This window comes from Medicago sativa, chromosome 4, assembly GCF_051527215.1.
Source record: "Medicago sativa cultivar Bolivia chromosome 4, Bolivia_mono, whole genome shotgun sequence".
Taxonomy (NCBI): Eukaryota; Viridiplantae; Streptophyta; class Magnoliopsida; order Fabales; family Fabaceae; genus Medicago; species Medicago sativa.
The window spans coordinates 25,930,070-25,948,775 of record NC_140752.1 but is presented as its reverse complement, the minus strand read 5'-3'; the positions used below and the strand labels follow the sequence as shown (position 1 = coordinate 25,948,775).

At 33.7% G+C, this 18,706-nt stretch overlaps 1 long non-coding RNA gene across 1 annotated transcript; it reads left to right on the top strand.

Moving 5' to 3' along the window:
* Nucleotides 1-14,460: 14,460 nt before the first annotated feature.
* LOC146927294 (uncharacterized) lies at nt 14,461-14,949 on the top strand. Its single transcript, XR_015008192.1, has 2 exons — nt 14,461-14,589; nt 14,703-14,949. It is a non-coding gene; the product is annotated as an uncharacterized LOC146927294 (long non-coding RNA).
* The last annotated feature ends 3,757 nt before the right edge of the window (nt 14,950-18,706 follow it).

Here is an 18,706-nt window from a genome sequence, read left to right as displayed (position 1 = left end):
ATTTGTGTATATAAACAGTTTGTAACAATCTTTCACTATCAATGAAAAACAATTATCTTTCTCTCTTTCTCTGAAGCTTTTTCTTCCACCTTCAATGGCGGTTTATTCTTCTTACATGGTATCAGAGCAAGTTCATGCTTGCTCTGCTTCCGCAAACGTTACTACTCTGATTTCTTCATGTTGATTACGTGTTTCTCTTCATTGATCACGAATCACGTTTTTTTTCTTTCTCTTTTCTTCGTTTGTTTCAAGTTGAATCTTGATTCAATTTTTGCTTTTGTTCTACGTTTGATTCAGATTTTCTTCAGTTGATTTCAAGTTGAATCATGGTGAGAAATAACAATAATCAGAATCAAGATCAAAGTCTTGATCCATTTTTTGTCCATTCATCAGAAAACTCTTCAACGGTGAGTGTTACACCACAGCTAACTGGTGATAACTATCATGCTTGGTCCATGAAGATGCGAAGAGCGTTGGCCATGAAGAACAAGTTCAAGTTCGTAGACGGTTCCATTCCAATTCCTGATGAAGATGATTTGAACCGGAGCGCTTGGGAAAGGTGCAACAATCTGGTACATACATGGATTATCAATTCTATTACACCTTCTATTGCACAGAGCGTTGTTTTCATAGAAAATGCAATAGATATGTGGAATGATCTGAAAGATAGGTTTATGAGAGGTGATAGAATTAGAGTTGCTCAACTGCATCAGGAAATTGCTAATTTGAAACAAGGGAGCAATAAAATCACAGATTATTTTACTGAATTGAGGGGTCTATGGGAAGAGTTGGAACAATATAGACCAATGCCTCATTGTAATTGCCCTATAGCATGTACTTGTGCTGCTATGAGAAATGCTAGAGACTTTAGAGCAGAAGATAGAACTATACAGTTTTTGATTGGCCTGAATGAAGAGTTTCAAGGAGTTGCTTCTCAGGTTCTATTAATGGATCCTATGCCACCAATAAACAGAGTCTTTTCTATGGTGATGCAGCAAGAAAGGAAATTGCAATATGGTGTTGTTAATGTTCAAAACACACCACTAGAAGATAATACAAGTTTGGTTAATGCTGTGAATGGACAAAAGCAATTTGGTACTGGAAATGGATATGGTAGAGGTAGAGGAAATAATGTTTCTCAGGGTAGAGGTAGAGGCAATGGAAGGTATTGCACTTTTCGTGAAAGAACTAATCACACTGTTCAAACATGCTATAAGAAGCATGGTTATCCACCAAACTGGGGAAAAGGTGGAGGAAATTCTTATGCAAACATGGTTGATGGGGATGATGTGGAAAGAAAGAAGGCATCTGCATCTTCTAGTAGAAATGAAGAAAGTACAGGACTCAATCTTACCATTGAGCAATATCAGAATTTGATGTCCTTGTTGGAAAAGAACAATCTTGAAACAAAATGCTCAACAAATGTGATTAAAGGTATCAATCTCTGCTCATCTAGTGGAGGTAATGCTAATTTTGATAATAAGCATATTGATACTGGTTGGATTGTAGATACAGGAGTCACTCACCATACTTGCTTTGATATGAAATGATTTAGTAATTGTACTAAGATTGAACCTATTAGGGTTAATTTACGCAATGGAAATACTACAGAAGCAAATTGTAGAGGAAGAATAAGATTAACACAGGAGTTGAGCATAGATAATGTTTTGTATCTGCCTCAATTTGCTGTAAATCTTATTTCTGTTTCCAAGTTGATTAAAGAGCAAAATTGCACTTTGCAATTTAAAGCTAATGAATGTATCATACAGGAAAGGAACACTTTGAGGAAGATTGGTTCAGCTGAAGAGAGACATGGTCTCTATTACTTGAAGATTGATGATAAGAACCATCAAGTTTCAGTTTCAAGTGTATCTGCTTCAGAAAAATTACAAAAAGAACATGTGCCTAATGGAGTTTTCTGGCATCTCAGGCTTGGTCATCTGTCTAAGGATAGAATGACATGCATGAATAAACTGTACAGCTATGTCTCCACTAGTCAACACACTGCTTGTGATGTTTGTCAAATGTGTAGACAAAAGATTTTACCTTTTCCTGTTAGTAGTAAGAATGCTAAGATTCCTTTTGAATTAGTTCATTTTGATATTTGGGGACCATTTGGTACAGCTTCTGTCCATGGTCACAAATACTTCCTTACTATTCTAGATGATTGTACAAGACATATTTGGATTGCTATGATGAAAAATAAATCTGAGACTTCTCAGAAAGTGAAAAGTTTCATTTCTATGATTGAAAGACAATTTGAATGCAAGGTTAAGACCATTAGGAGTGATAATGGTCCTGAATTCATGTTAAGGGATTTTTATGATGAAAAGGGAATCATACATCAGAGAAGTTGTGTGTATTCTCCACAGCAAAATGGAAGAGTGGAGAGAAGACATCAACATATTCTCAATGTCAGCAGAGCCCTTATGTTTCAGTCCAAACTACCTAAGAAATTCTGGTCCTGTATTGCATGCTGTCTATTTGATAAATAGAATTCCTACTAGGATTCTAAACAATAAATCCTCCTATGAAGTGTTATATAATGAGATCCCTGATCTTAGCAATCTCAAGGTTTTTGGATGCCTAAGCTATGCATCAACTCTACCTGTCAACAGACATAAATTTGATTCAAGGGCTAAGAAATGTGCTTTCTTAAGATACAAGTCAGGCATCAAAGGCTTTGTCCTTGTTGATGTTCATACTTCTGAAATCTTAGTGTCCAGAAATGTAAAGTTTTTTGATCTGGAGTTCCCTTTTCACTCTTCTAGTATCACTCCAGTTTCCTCTACACAAATGTACTTTGATACTTCTAATATACATATTGGTAATATTGGTGTGAGTTCTTCTGATGATGATATTGAAGTTCTACAGGAAGAATCTATCAGTGATACAGAAGAAAGGAACATTGAAGTTGCACCAGTTACTATCAGAAAGTCATCTAGAAATACCCATGCACCATCTTACTTGCAAGATTATGTTTGCAATTCAAAGGATGGTAACTACTCTATAAATAACTTTGTCAGCTATTCAGCTCTTTCTCCTAAGCATCTAGCCTATGCATACTCCTTGAACATTGAGCTTGAGCCCACTAGTTTCTCTTCAGCCAGTAAGGATTCTAGATGGTTGACTGCTATGCAGGCAGAAATAGAGGCACTCAATGCCAACCATACTTGGGTTTTTGCTGACCTTCCCCCAGATGCCAAACTTATAGGTAACAAATGGGTGTACAAGATAAAGAGACATGCAGATGGTACTATAGAGCGTTTCAAAGCACGTTTAGTTGCACAGGGTTTTAGTCAAACTGAGGGACTGGACTACTTTGAAACTTTTTCACCTATTGCAAAATTATCCACCATCAGAGTACTGCTTGCCCTAGCCTCCATTCATGGTTGGTAGTTACATCAACTTGATGTAAACAACGCTTTCCTACATGGAGATTTACATGAAGCAGTGTATATGAAGGTACCTCCAGGTGTCTCTTCTCCCAAACCTGGTCAAGTTTGTAAGCTTCTAAAATCACTTTATGGGCTTAAACAGGCCAGTAGGCAATGGTTTGAGAAACTTACACAGTTTTTGTACGCTCAAGGATTCATTCAAACCACTGCTGATCACACATTGTTTACTAAGATCACTGCCACCTCATACACTGTAATTTTAGTGTATGTGGATGATATAATCTTAGCAGGAACATGCCTCAAAGAGTTTGATTCATTGAAACAGGCTCTTCACAATACATTTCGTATTAAAAACCTAGGGGAACTCAAATTCTTCTTAGGTTTAGAGGTAGCACGTTCTTCTAGGGGCATCTCTCTTTGTCAACGCAAGTATTGTCTAGAACTGCTTGCTGAAGCAGGTTTAACTGATTGTAAACCTGATTCCACTCCTCTTAACCCTTCCATACGTTTGTCACAAGATACCAGCTCTCTTTATACTGACATCACTGGATATAGGCGTTTGGTTGGGAGATTGTTGTATCTTACCACTACACGTCCAGATATAGCTTTTGCAGCCCATCAACTAAGCCAATTCATGGCTTCTCCTACTGAGTTACACAACAAAGCAGCACTTAGACTTTTACGTTACTTGAAACGTTCTCCAGGCAGGGGTCTCTTCTTTCCTCATTCCTCTGAACTTCAGCTGCTTGGCTTCAGTGATACAGACTGGGGTGGATGTGTGGATACTCGTCGTTCTATATCAGGGTATTGTTTCTTCATTGGGCACTCTTTGGTTTCCTGGAAATCAAAGAAACAACCAACAGTTTCTTGTTCATCTGCTGAAGCAGAATACAGAGCTTTGGCTTCTGCAACCAGAGAACTGCAATGGCTGTGTTTTCTTCTTCATGATTTGAGACAAGCTCCTTCCCGTTTGCCTGTGCTCTATTGTGACAATCAGAGTGCGTTGCACATCTCAGCTAATCCGGTTTTTCATGAGCGTACCAAGCATTTGGATATAGATTGCCATTTGGTGCGTGAGAAAATTCAAGCTGGAGTCATGCGCTTGTTACCAGTTACTTCCCAGCATCAAACAGCTGACATATTCACCAAGGCCTCTGGTCCCAGGCAATTTCATGAATGTATGCTCAAACTAGGGATGGTAGACATCTACCAACCTCCAGTTTGCGAGGGGGTATTAACACATGAAGAAAATGAAGCAAAAGAAGATAACTTGGCGCGCAAGACAACTAGTTAAAATGCATTTGTATTTTACAATTTCATTTACTTGTAATTTCATGTGCATTTAGTTAGTTAAAGTTATCATGAGCTGGCACTATTTGTGTATATAAACTGTTTGTAACAATCTTTCACTATCAATGAAAAACAGTTATCTTTCTCTCTTTCTCTGAAGCTCTTTCTTCCACCTTCAATGGCGGTTTATTCTTCTTACAATATTAAGTCAAAGGCAAATTAGATCTATCGATATGAACCCTCATGGTTGCGTGAAGGATATTTTGTGAGGGAAAATTCTCACCCCAATTGATATGATTTTCATGCACCAAAGTTGGAAGAAATGTTAACTACATATTGAATGACCAAATTTCATACCTTCTACCTTATTATATCCTTATATAATTTTTCTATTTTCGAGATGAATTTTCTCTTTATTTCGTTGATGCTAACAAGTTTAACAATAATAAATGGGTTGAAAGCCTCTAACAACAAGATATTAAGTCAAAGGCAAATTAGATCTATCGATATGAACCCTCATGGTTGCGTGAAGGATATTTTGTGAGGGAAAATTCTCACCCCAATTGATATGATTTTCATGCACCAAAGTTGGAATCAATGCTAACTACATATTGAATGACCAAATTTCATACCTTCAACCTTAATATATCCTTATATAATTTTATTATATTTGAGATGAATTTGCTCTTTATTTCGTTGACGCCTTCTTGTTTTCTATTCTGTAAGCCAATTTTATTTATTTCTCTGTGCTACTTTAAAAGACATTCATCTATCAAGTTTTGTATCTCATCATTGACAAAGGTAAATAAGATAGCTTCTTGTATAGCATACCATATATGCATGTTTCAATCAACTTTAAAAATTCCAACAGATTTCTAAGAATTAAACTTTTTTAACTACAAAATGAACTTAATAAATCGAAATGACTGAAGTACGAATAGTAATAAAGCCATGTGACATGTATATGTACAAAGGGGTATGATGATACCAATTGGTCATGAGATGAGCCCTGAGAATTGTCCATATTGGACTCAGAGCAACTACACAAGTGAAAGAGAAACCCCAAAACTTTAAGACATAGGATTTACACAAATATATAAATAAATAAAAAATAAAAGAATTATAATAATCAATGTCGAATTTAAAAAATTTCATTAAAACAAATAAGTAAAATACAACATTAATTAAATATAAAACAAAACAACCAACTTCGGTTGGCCTCATGCTATTGACTTGAGACCTTGGAGTTTGCTCCTCTTCAAGGTCATAGGTTCAATTCTCTTCTCACCATTGCCAATTTTGGTGAGCTGATTTATCTTCTTAAAAAAACCACTTTTTAAAATATATTAATTAATGTTGAAATTAATAAAATTTAATTAAAACAAATAACAAGGTCATAGGTTCAATTCTCTTCTCACCATTGCCAATTTTGGTGAGCTGATTTATCTTCTTAAAAAAACCACTTTTTAAAATATATTAATTAATGTTGAAATTAATAAAATTTAATTAAAACAAATAAATAAAATAAAACACCAATCTAAAATGGCTAACAAATCAACCCTTGTTTCCAAATCTCAACCACCACCTCACTTGATTTTCTTTGTACTAGACCGTCAACCCATGCTCTATATGGGTCCTATCAACTAATGAGGCATCATTTTGTTTGTGCATAATACTTTTTTCTAAGGAGTCTTACCATAATAGTTGTCAAAAAAAATATTATAAAAAATTAAAGGATAGTTCTCATATAAGTCGTATCATAAACATGGATTATTTCTAATCATATCATGAAAACATTCATATTGATTCACACTAATTATATCAAGAAAACATTCATATTTTTGAAAAATACTAAAGACACCATTAGTTATGATAAATTACGAAATACTTCTCTGTAGACCACATTTGACGTCACATTAGCATCTCCACCGTCTTCGTCGTCGTTTTTTAAGATAGATGACATCACTATTTTTCTAAAGCCCTATTGTTAAATATTAATGAGGATACAGCATTGTAAAAATCAACTAAAAACAATAAATTGTAGACGAAAATTTTGTGAACAACTAAAATAAGCAAAATAAGATAATCCAGAAAAATGATTCAAATAACTTACCCTAAAAAAAAGGATAAAGCAGAACAACATACACAATCTTACCCTAAAAAAATCAGATCAAGAGTCTGAACAAAAATAAAAGACGCATTAAACAGTGCTTCAAATGACAATCTTCCCGCTATTTCACTCAGAAGGCTCAACTTTAACAGAAACCAATATATGTGGCTTAGTAGCAGATGCATCTCCAATTTCAACAACGATAACGTCACGGGGATCTACACTTTCATATGACCGCTTCACACTAGATTTGCTGGATAGAGTGTTATTGATGTTAGTATTGCTACATGAATCGCCACACTCCAAAGTTTCCTGTATTATAAAAAAATCAATTAAAAATCAATCAAAGTTTCCCACATCATTATTAGCCATCGTTTCAATTTCATCATTAGCATATTCAACAGAGTTCCCTTCGTTTCACTTCGGGTGATATTAAAATTTGATTAACTTCTATAATATAACATAAGTAAAAAACATGTTAATACTACTTGACATACTATGTTACCTTCAAATTATATTCAGTCATAAACTGATGAATGGTACCACCTACATCAATAGTCTTCGACGGTGTAATTTCATAACTTCCTATTCACATTTTTCTCATTAACTTCAACCTTGAGAAGAACCTGCTTGTTTACGAATACGTTGAATTATGGAGGTTAGTCAACATCTTTGTTTAACTGAAAAATAATGCAGATTACATATGAGCCACACGAACCTTCACCTTCAAATCTTTTTAGGTTTGAAAATGAATAAATTAAACACGTCAATTTATAGAAATTTTTGTGCGTCGTGGACCACATAAAATATCGGGGCAATATGGAGTCTGGAAAAATATCGGTGCATCGTGGACAACATAAAATTCTAATTGAACCAAACCCTCCCAAGTACAAGTTTTAAAAAAGCATGCAGATGTTTCAGCTAATATAATCCAAAATAATATGGGAATTATTTTTGATTATATAATCTAGAATATGTCAGAATGTGGACGGTAACAAGGTTAGTTGGCTCCAGAGTCATTTAACATATTTTTTATTTTTTATGGTGGGAAAGGTTGACCGCATTTTTTAGCTTTCATTGACTGTCGTTATTGTCAATGTTTTCATTTTGCCTATAAATAGCACCTCATTCTTCGCATTTTCTTATGTCACTGTAAATTGTCATTTTAATTTTATGTTATTGTAATTCAAAAACTAGTTAAACACAATTCAAATTTAATAATCCGAAAGCAATCGAATATTCTTCAGGTTATAAAATCCAAATTGGGTAAAATGGTGAAATTGGAGGGCGCATGAGAAGTAAGTAGGGTGAAAAAAGAAATTAAAAAAGAAAAAAACCAAACTTATTCATTTTACGAATCTTGATAAATGGCCCACCAATTGCTTCTCAAAATTTGCTATAAATACAAAAAAATTTGTCTCTTGGATTTAGGGTTTCAAATTACAAAATTCAATTGCCACAGCTGCTGCTCCATTGTTTGTTATAACTTAGATCTAATCTTTTGAAATTACACATAGACAAATGCTAGCTGCCATGAATTTGTTTAAACGTCTTTGTTCCTTTGTTTTAATAACAGGTATATGCCCAATTCTCTTCTCTGTTGATTCATATGCTGCGTTATTTTTTTTAATCTCGCTCTAATCTCTCCACCTTTCAGGGAACACTTTGATGCGCAACATGTTGAAGATTATCTTTATTTTTTCACCCTTGTCATCTACCAAGCGTGTTAATTGGTCGATCATCATATACATATTTTTTATCATTTCGACCAAGTGTGATTTCTTTGATTAAGAACACAAGAGGGAGCATGCACAACCCAAAACAAAAAGCTGTCAGATTTGTGAATTTGCATCTCAGATATGTTGGCTCCTTCTGTTGTTTGTATTTATAGCAGGATGGTTGACAGCATTCACGGCCATTGATGATGGGACCAAGTGTAGATATGATAATGTCCACAGATTGTCATTCATCATCTTATTTAGTTGGGTGTTTCTCTTTATCTTAAAGAATACTTCATTTCCATGGTTCAGTCAAATCATTAAAAAATAGATTTTAAAGCAGTTTTCATGAGCCAAACATCCAAGATTTTGTTAGTCAAAACAAGCTCAAGTCGAAACAAGCCGTCAGATTTGTGAGTGTGCATCTTGATATCTGTCATGATAAAATGTCATATGGAAAATACTCATATTTTGGCAGCTATTGTAATTTGTAGATTGTAAATATACAAATCCTTTACCTATTTCTTCAAATACTACAAAGAATATTAAAGTTGGTGAATTTTGTTTGAACTTTGTAATTGCCCTCTGCTGTATGCTTTTACCCACAATTGGTTATGTTTTTTAGTTGGTTTACCTTTCTTAACAAGAAAGAGTGTATATAAAGCATTTGATTGCAAAAATAAAGAAAACGATGAGAAAAGATATAACATGCTGTTCATGAAAGATAACAATAGGGAAATTACGGCTTTCTGCCTCGTGATGTAGATTTAAGTTATGTTTAGCACATTTTCTTAGATAGATTACAGTTTTACATGACCACGGAATTTTAAATCTATAAATCAAATATTAAACACAGTGCCAAAAGAAATAAACACGAAAATTTGTTAGTGATAGAAAAAGAACGATAAACACAGACTAATATCACATGAATGTCAACAATAAACTAAACATGATTTTTCTCTAAAACTTCACATCAGATACGACATATAACCTGCTTCTGAATTGGTAAGAAGTTTCTGTCCTTTTTATTAAAAGGAAAATGCTGAATCTCGAGAAGCTTGGCTTCACGATGTTTCATGAATGAACATGTTAAATCTTAATTAGTCAAATAAAGTGAAGTAACTCATGTGTACTAGTAGTCTATTACTATGTAAACGCCTGCATGTTGCATCTATGATTCAATCTCATTACCAAATCTCCCCTTCTACATATCAACTTGAAAACCCGTTAATGGTGGATGCAAAGGTGGTTCTTAACTGTATCAGCCTCCGCGACGGCATCACCGTCAATGGTATGTGCCTCACCATAATTCACAGTCGATTGAAAGCTTACCTGCACCGCATGCTTTGAATACACTTGTGCATCTGTTAACAACACATCAATAACATAGCACACCATAGTTCTAGAAACTTTTTATAACAGATTTGGCAAAGCTTTTTATTGTAGCAAGGAAAACCTTGTGGCCAAGTTTCTCATTGTCGGCAAACGGTTGCATTACTTTCTTATTTTAAAAAAAATTAAAAATAAGCATAGTATACTATATGTTAAAACCAGATTCGTGATATATTCGTGAGGATACACGTCACGATATATAGCATTTGTCTTATAAAATGCTATTATTTCGATAATTATGACCTGCATCCATTAGTAATGCTCGCATAAAAGCAAATGTTAAATTTGTGCTTGATTTGTACTAGACCTTCAAGCATTTAATTACCGTTTACTTTATACTACATCTTCTAAAATATGTTCTACTGATTTGAAAATTATTGTGGATGCACGTCGCGAACATATTTAATTACTTTCGATAAATATGTTCTACTAGACCTTCAAAGAATGGGTGGATTTGTTGTGTCATGAATCTCTAAGACTTTTAACTTTTGATGCATGTTCATATGTAATTTCTCTTGATTTGGAACACTTATTCTATATGTTATTTGATAGAAAAGCTTGATTTACATCCTCCTTATTGAAGATTTAAACTGGGATTAATTTGAAAATCTGGGTTGATTTTTAGATGCTTATAATTTTTTGTAAACATGAATTTTTTTTATATCAATACGTAATTCCTGGCACATGTTGTGGATTTAAGTTATATATGTTTGGCACATTTGCTTGGATAGACTGCCAGTTTTACATGAATGTCAACAATAAACTAAACATTTATTTTTCTCTAAAACATCACTTCAGATACGATTTATACCCTGCGTTTGAATTGGTAAGTAGTTTCGGTCCTTTTGATGAAAATGTTATTACTTCAATAATTATGACCTTCATCCATTAGTGTTTCTCACATAAAACCAAATGTTAAATTATTGTGATTTGATACTAGACCTTCATCCATGAATGTTATAATATGTTATACTGATTTGAAAATGATTGTGGGGGAGATTAAGGAGTTAGAGTTTGATATCCTTCCAAATACAATACAAAAGGGCTATCACCAAATCCCAATGGCACGCCAAAGTTCCTGCCTTGAAGATGAAATATTTGCATGCATTTTAAAGATAACCTTACTTTATGCTACTGTCTCCGGATAAACTAAATGCGTTGATGCGTTTGGGATCGTTTAATGCTCCAAGCAGCACTTGTTGATATCTACGGATTTAGTACTGTAAAATAGTTTAATTCCAAAGGCATTTGTTGTTTAATATCTTCTTTCTGAACGGTTTATGAAGGATGATTAGCCTAGCGACATCATTTTATGTGTAACGTTTTGAGGATAAATCATCATGGCTATTAAAGCTATATCCTTACAAATAAAATTAATAAATTTAATATTTATCTAGTTTGTGACTCATACTAATTTGTACATCAGAGACAATTTTTCCACAAAGGGTCATTAACATGTTGATTACAAGTCTGTGGCAGTCATATTACATCCTCTTAATCGAAGATTTGAACTAGGATTAATTTAAAAAATCTGAGTTGATTTTTAGATGCTCAGAATTTTTTGTATACTTGAAAAAATAATTTTGGGTAATATTCATTACCACTTTCTTATTTTGGGTATTTTAAAGATTGTATTTATTGGGTATGGAAAATATTTTGTTGATTGTAGAATGTTGAATTGTTGTACTTGTATTTTGAGTATATCAACACAAGTTTTTAATATATGTGATAGGATATTATCTATTATTTAAGAAACTACTAAGGACATTCTCATGTGTTGAGTTCAACGTGACCTTTTATTTGTTTTGAATCAGCAAAATATTATTAACGGATAGCATATACAAGAGGCATTGACCTAGCCACAGATGAACTACAAAACAATGGAATGAGAAGGCCTTGACTAAACTGCTACTGCCCCCAAGCCAACTGATAGCAAAACCGACAAAAACAGCTGCAACATAACAGGGCTGCAAAAAAGAAAAGTATTGGAATGAACTGAAAACCCTAGGGCAGCGGTGAAAACCTCAGCAGAAAATGCAAAAACAACAGTTGAAAAGCTGGAAAAAACAGCAAAAATAGAACCTTCAAAAGACACACCCTCTGCCTCACGAGGAAATCGTCGACGGGGTTACCTTCAACCTCATTAAACTCCATCAAAAAACAGAAACAGTAGAACCCACTACAAGAAAACGTAGCATTTACTACTAATATTTTACTGCCAACTGTGTTGGTAGCAAATCACAATTAAAAAAACCTCTGTTTAACCGGAATATACTACAATATTTTACTGACCCATGTTTTTTGCATAAACAAACAAACCATTATATTTTTACTTACAAAATAATTATTATTCCCAAACTCTCAAAATTCAATTGTGATTCTTCATCCTCCACCATCCACGAAAATTGGTTCTTCATTCATCCCAAGAAAATTCTCATTCTCCAGAATCACATTCTTCATTGTTGTTCCTCATAGTCGGAATCCCTAATCAAAGTGAATCTACGCATACGATTGAATTTTTTCCATCAATTTAACTAATCACGAACCCCTAGCTATTGTTCCTCATAATCAGAATTGTTCATCATTGAATCCCTAATTGTTGTTCTCATTCATCACCAAATCCCTAATTTCTCTTCGCATTATGGCTTATCACCGATTCTCGATCTCATCTGAATCGTTCATATCAGAATCGTTCTCAGATTTTGTGCAACACCCATACTAAATTGTCATTTTAATTTATACAAGTTTCATTCAAGCCATTTATTTGATCAAGTGGATCATTCAAGCCAGACAGCTTGACATCAACGTGGTGCCTAAACAGAGTAGGTTTCCACCCATTGTAGTAAACTGATATAGTTTGATGCTTACATCAAATGGATAAGCGTTCATAGTTTTTTTTTTTTTTTTTTGACAAAAATAAAGGATATTCATTCATTCAAATTGATAGAGTACATCGATACAATGAAAATTCGCCAAAAACAAAAAGGATGAATCTGTGAACAAACTCACAACATCCGTGTTAATAGCATAAAACGGCAAAGTACTAAAGCCTACACATATGACTATATTTAAATCACCGGAATATTCATGTCTCCGGATCTGCAACATTGATGGCTCCAAAGTCATTGATTTGATCTGCACTAGATCGAAGCTGATCTGACAATCTGAACCAAACAAATACCTGAACGAAATAAAAAAAAGACAAACAACGTCGCACAAAGACGACGAACAAAACAACGTCGCACAAAGACGACAAAATCACAAAAGAAAATTCGAAATAGATGTGAAAATCACTTATTTCAATAAAAGGGAAATAGAAAAAACGAGTTAGAGGGGTGATTTTGGGTCAAAAATTGACCCTAAATCACCCCTCTTTGGTGGATGAAGGAAGAAACTAGGGTTTTGACGGGAGTCACTTAAGCGTTCATAGTTTTATTACGTGGTTTGAAAACGAACAAAACACATCAATTTATACAAGTTTATATGCGTCGTGGACCACCGAAAATGTCTGTGGAATATGGATTAGGGAAAAATTTATGTATTTATTTGGTTTGGATTATATAATTCAAATTGAACCAAACCATCCAACTTACAAGCTTTTACACAACTTGGGGTTGTTTCAGGTAATATAATCCAAAATAATATGGAATATTATTTTCGATTATATAATCTAAAATATGTCAGAATGTGGACGGTGGCTTGACCAACAAGGTTGCCTAGCTCCGAGATCATTGGACATGTGTTTTTTTTATTGGTTTGAAAGGTTGACCATATTTTTTAGCTTCCATTGACTGTCGTTATAGTCAATTTTTCCATTTTGCCTATAAAGAGCCCATCATTCTTCACAACTTTTTGTTGAGTTGTTTATAATGCATTTGTTCCATGGTTGGTCTTTAATATAAAGGTTCTTGTCATCTTTTGGGATAATATAAATGGTAATTGTGGGTTGTTCCACTATGCAAATTTGTACCCTCTGTCTGGATCTGGGGTTGCTCTTCAGAGTCGACTTTTCCTACTTCGTCATCTTGTATTCCCATATTCTCTGAAGGGTGTGCGAGGGGGATGGCAAACGGCAAACAATTTCCTTATTCTCCCTCCATCTTCTATATCACCACATTTAGTATTAGGTGTCTAATACTTTGTCGTAATAAGTGTTATGGTAATCTAAATGTATTATGAATTCTTGATCGGATAATAAAATATGTTGAAGGCTTGCCGATTTATATTATGTCTCTTTAAATTGTCATTTTATTTTTTGCAATTTTAATAATTTATGCAATTGTAATTGAAAAACATGTTAAACACAGTTCAAATTTAATTGTATAATTTAAAAACAATCAAATATGCTTTTGGGTATAAAATCCAAACAGGATAAAATGGTCAAAATGGAGGGCTAATGAGAAACGAGTAGGGTGGAAAAAGAAATAAAAAAAAAAAACACCAACCTTATTTATTTTATAAACCATGTTTATAAATGGCCCACCAATTGTTTCTCTCAATTTGCTATAAATACAAAAAATCTGTCTCTTGGATTTAGGGTTTCGAATTAAAAAATCCAATTGCCGCAGCTGCCTTCTCTCTTTTAGATAAATGCATGCTGCCATGAGTTTGGTTTAACAGATACCTTCTCTCTGTTGATTCCACATCACACGTCTTCTTTGTTCCTATGTTTCAACAACAGGTATATACTTTTTCATTTATGATTCGTTTAATCCCAGTTCCATGTTGATTCTTATGTTGCATTTTGTTTTTAATCTCGGCCTAATCTAGATCTGCAACCTTTCCTCCTTCCAGGGAACACTTTGATGCTCAACATGTTCAAGATTACTTTTATTTCTTTGTCATCATCATCCACCATGTGTGTTGTTTGGTCGATCATAAGATACATTTTTTTTATCATGTCAACAAGTGTTATTTCTTTGATTAAAAACACAAGAGTGCACATGTTCAAATCAATGGGGATGCAATTGTGCACTTCTGATGGTCAAAACAAGAAGCCTGGGATTTGTAAGTGTGCATCTGGCTCCTTATGTTGTCCTCATTTTTTTAGGAAATAGTTTTTTGTACTCTATCAATGAAAAAAAATTAGACACAAGGCATATGAGAGTAAAGAAGAAAATATGATCATCACAGTAATGCGTCCTTCAAAAAAAAAAATTATTTATAGTAAAAAGATCCATCTGTTTTTGCTGCATGAAGTAATTTGTATATGGTTACTAAGCTATTCTAGAACCTTCTTTAGTTTGTTACAGTACAAGTTCAACTAGTTGTATAAATAGTCTAATAGATGCCGGGCTTTGTATCTTTTGCATCAGTTTCTTAAAAATCAAACTCAAGGAGCCACAGGGAGGAGGTTTCAAAGAGGAAGTTCCAAATGACGATTTGGAGGGAACAATGCAAGTAAAATCCAAAGTGAAAGAGGATTCAAACACATTGGAAAAAATTGATATGAAACATGCTTCACATGATTATCAACAGCTCAAGGAGCGCAAAAGTTATATAAGGAGTTTGTTTGATGAAGGGGAAAGTGAAGTCACGGATAGCTCTAGGATCGAACAGCCTGATAGGCTATCTAATGGTAAACATAAGAGGGGTTCAGAACTGATTAACATTGATGACAAATCTGAAGGTGCAAAGAGGTTGAAAGCAGGAGACTTCGCTCACGAATCATATTCTCCGGATACAGATGTGCAAATGTTTGGGAACTCTAGAAATTTTTTACCATTTAAATTTACTGAAGACACTGGTAGAGCTGACAGACAAAGAAACTGCAATCTTGGTTTCCAGAAAGGATACAGTCGAGCATTGCCTGGAAAGGTCAAAGGTCAAAGGTCTTTTGACCAAAGACCTCAAGGAAACCCTTCCTATCCAATTGAAAAAAAAAAAAGAATCTCAATATATGTTGGCTCCTTATGTTGTCTGTATTTTTGCAATTATTGTAATTTGTAGATTATAAATATACAAATCCTTTACATATCAAATTCTATAAAGAATAATTTATAAAGTTGGTGAATTTTATTTGAACTACGTAATTGCCCTTTGCTCCATGCTTTTACCAAGAATTGATTATGTTTGAGCTGGTTACCTCACTTAACGAGAAAGAGAGTATATATATATATATATATAATAAAGCATTTGATTGCAAAAAAAATGTCAACAGTAAACTAAACATTTCTTTTTCTCTAAAACATCACTTCAGATACGGCAGATACCCTGCATTTGAATTGGTACGAAGTTTCAGTACTTTTGATGAAAATGTTATTACTTCGATATTTATGAGCTGCATCCATTTACTTTATACTAGATCTTCTATAATATGTTCTACTGATTTGAAAATGATTGTGGAGAAGCTTAAGGAGTTAGAGTTTGATATGATTTGAAATTTTTTGTGTGGCATTTATTGTAAATAGGTTAATTCCAAGAACATTTGTTGTCCAATTTCATCTTACTGAAGGTTTGAAGAAGAACGGTTCATGCAAAAGCTATATCAGGCAGTAGGATGCTATACATACGGCCTACAAACCTAACCTACTCTGCTAAATCCTTACCAATAAAATTAATAAATTTAATATTTATCTAGTTTGTGACTCATACACTTGTACATCAGAGACCATTTTTCCACCAAGGATCATTAAAATGTTGATTTACAAGTCTGTGGCAGTCATATTACATCCTCTTTATCGAAGATTTGAACTGAGATTAATTTAAAAAATCAGAGTTGATTTCTAGATGCTCGGAATTTTTTGTAAACTTGAAAAAATTATTTTTTATCTCAGTTTGTAATATTCATTACCACTTTCTTATTTTAGGTATGTGATTGCATTTATTGGGTATGAAAAATATTTTGATGATTGTAAAATGTTGATTTGGTGTACTTAGATTTTGAGTATATCAACACAAGTTTTTATTATTTGTGAAATAATAATATTATGATATGTCTTAACTAGTGGTGGGATATGATATGATCTGTTATTTGAATAATTACTAAGGACATTCTCATGCGTTGAGTTCAATGACCTTTTATTAGTTTTGAATCAGCAAAATATTATTAATTAACGAATTGCATATACAAGACACATAGAGCTAGCCACAGATGAACTACAAAACAATGGAACGAGAAGGCCTTGACTAAACGGCTACAACCCCCAAGCCAACTGATTGCGAAACGGACCAAAACAGCTCCAACATAACAGGGCAGCCCTGAAATACTCAGCAAAACTACAGCAGAAAATGCAAAAACAACAATTGAAGATCAGCTGGACAAAACAGCAACGGTAGAACCTTCAAAAGACACACCCTCTACCTCATGAGGAATTCATCGAGATCCCAACAACACTTATAATGATGGGGTTACCTTCAACCTCATTAAACTCCATCTCCATGAAATCACCTTCGGGTAATTTTAAATAATTCTCTCATTTCTAGTCTTCCAAAGCACCTAAATCGCCAATTCCCAAATTAAGTAAAACCCTCCTCCGAATTTTTCTGTTTCTAAACTCCCCACTAAAACACTTCAACAAAACACAGATTTTGAGGTATTATCTAGGTGAAACCAAGCCAATGAAAGACTTTCACCCAAACCAAACATGCTACAATACAATGCCAAAAAATGTGAATGAATACTCCTCATGGCCTTTGGCAAAGAGGAAAATCGCTAGAACTGTCCTGAAGCATCACATTACTATGCGCAAGATTTCCTTTTGTTCGGATATGATCAAAAGCAAGGTTCCAAGAAAAAGCAATCTCTAGTTCAATGTGATCTAAATTAAAAGGATAGACCAGAATCAGAATTCAAAACACTGTCGAGATCTGTGACTCATCTGAAGCATTTTGTTCTGTGCTAAAATTAATAACTAACTAAAAGGTAGCTTTGATTAATAAGTGGCATGTTACTATACTTTTGTACAATGTCTTAGTTCATCCAAAAAGATAACATTCAAAACATGTATAAAGCAATTAGAAAGCCATTGTAAAAAATAGGAATCATAGAATTGTATGATACTGATTTTGTGACAGATTTGGATCAAATTTTTAATGATAGTATATGTAGCTACCGTCCAATTGTTTTGATTTTGCTCCTTACCCAGATGATTTAATGTTGTTATAAGAAATTTATACATTCTAATTTTAGATATCATTTTACGCTAATTTGTTTTTCTAATCCTTTCATCTGACAACTTCGAAGGGAATTAAAATTTTGTTGTCCCTTGACACTAAGACTTAGAAATGGAACAAGATTGTGGTTTGAAGTTTAATATTAGGAGAATTTGTATATCCCTCTTCTTAGGCAAGTCTAATATTTCTCTATCTTTCATTGCAATGAATTCAATGAACTGGTTTAATATCAATAAATGTGTTGAAAGCCTCTTACAACAAGAGCTGAAGTCAAAGGCAAATCACATTCATTAATATGAACCCTCATGGAAAAATTCTCACCATTAATATGAACCCTCATTAATATGTGACTTCACTATTTTTCTAAAGCCCTAATGACAAAAATATTAATGAGGATACAACATTGTGAAAATCAACTAAATACAATGAATAGTAGACGAAAATTTTGTGAACAATTGTTTTTTTGAAGAAATTTTGTGAACAACTTAAATAAACAATATAAGATAATCCAGAAAACTAACTCAAATAATTTGCCAAAAATTGACATAAGTTTTACGGCAACACAAAAAGGATAAAGCAGAACAACAAACACAGTCTTACCCTAAAAAATCAGATCAAGAGTCTGAACAAAAAGAAAAGACACGTTAAACAGTGCTTCAAACGACAATTCATCCCGCCATTTC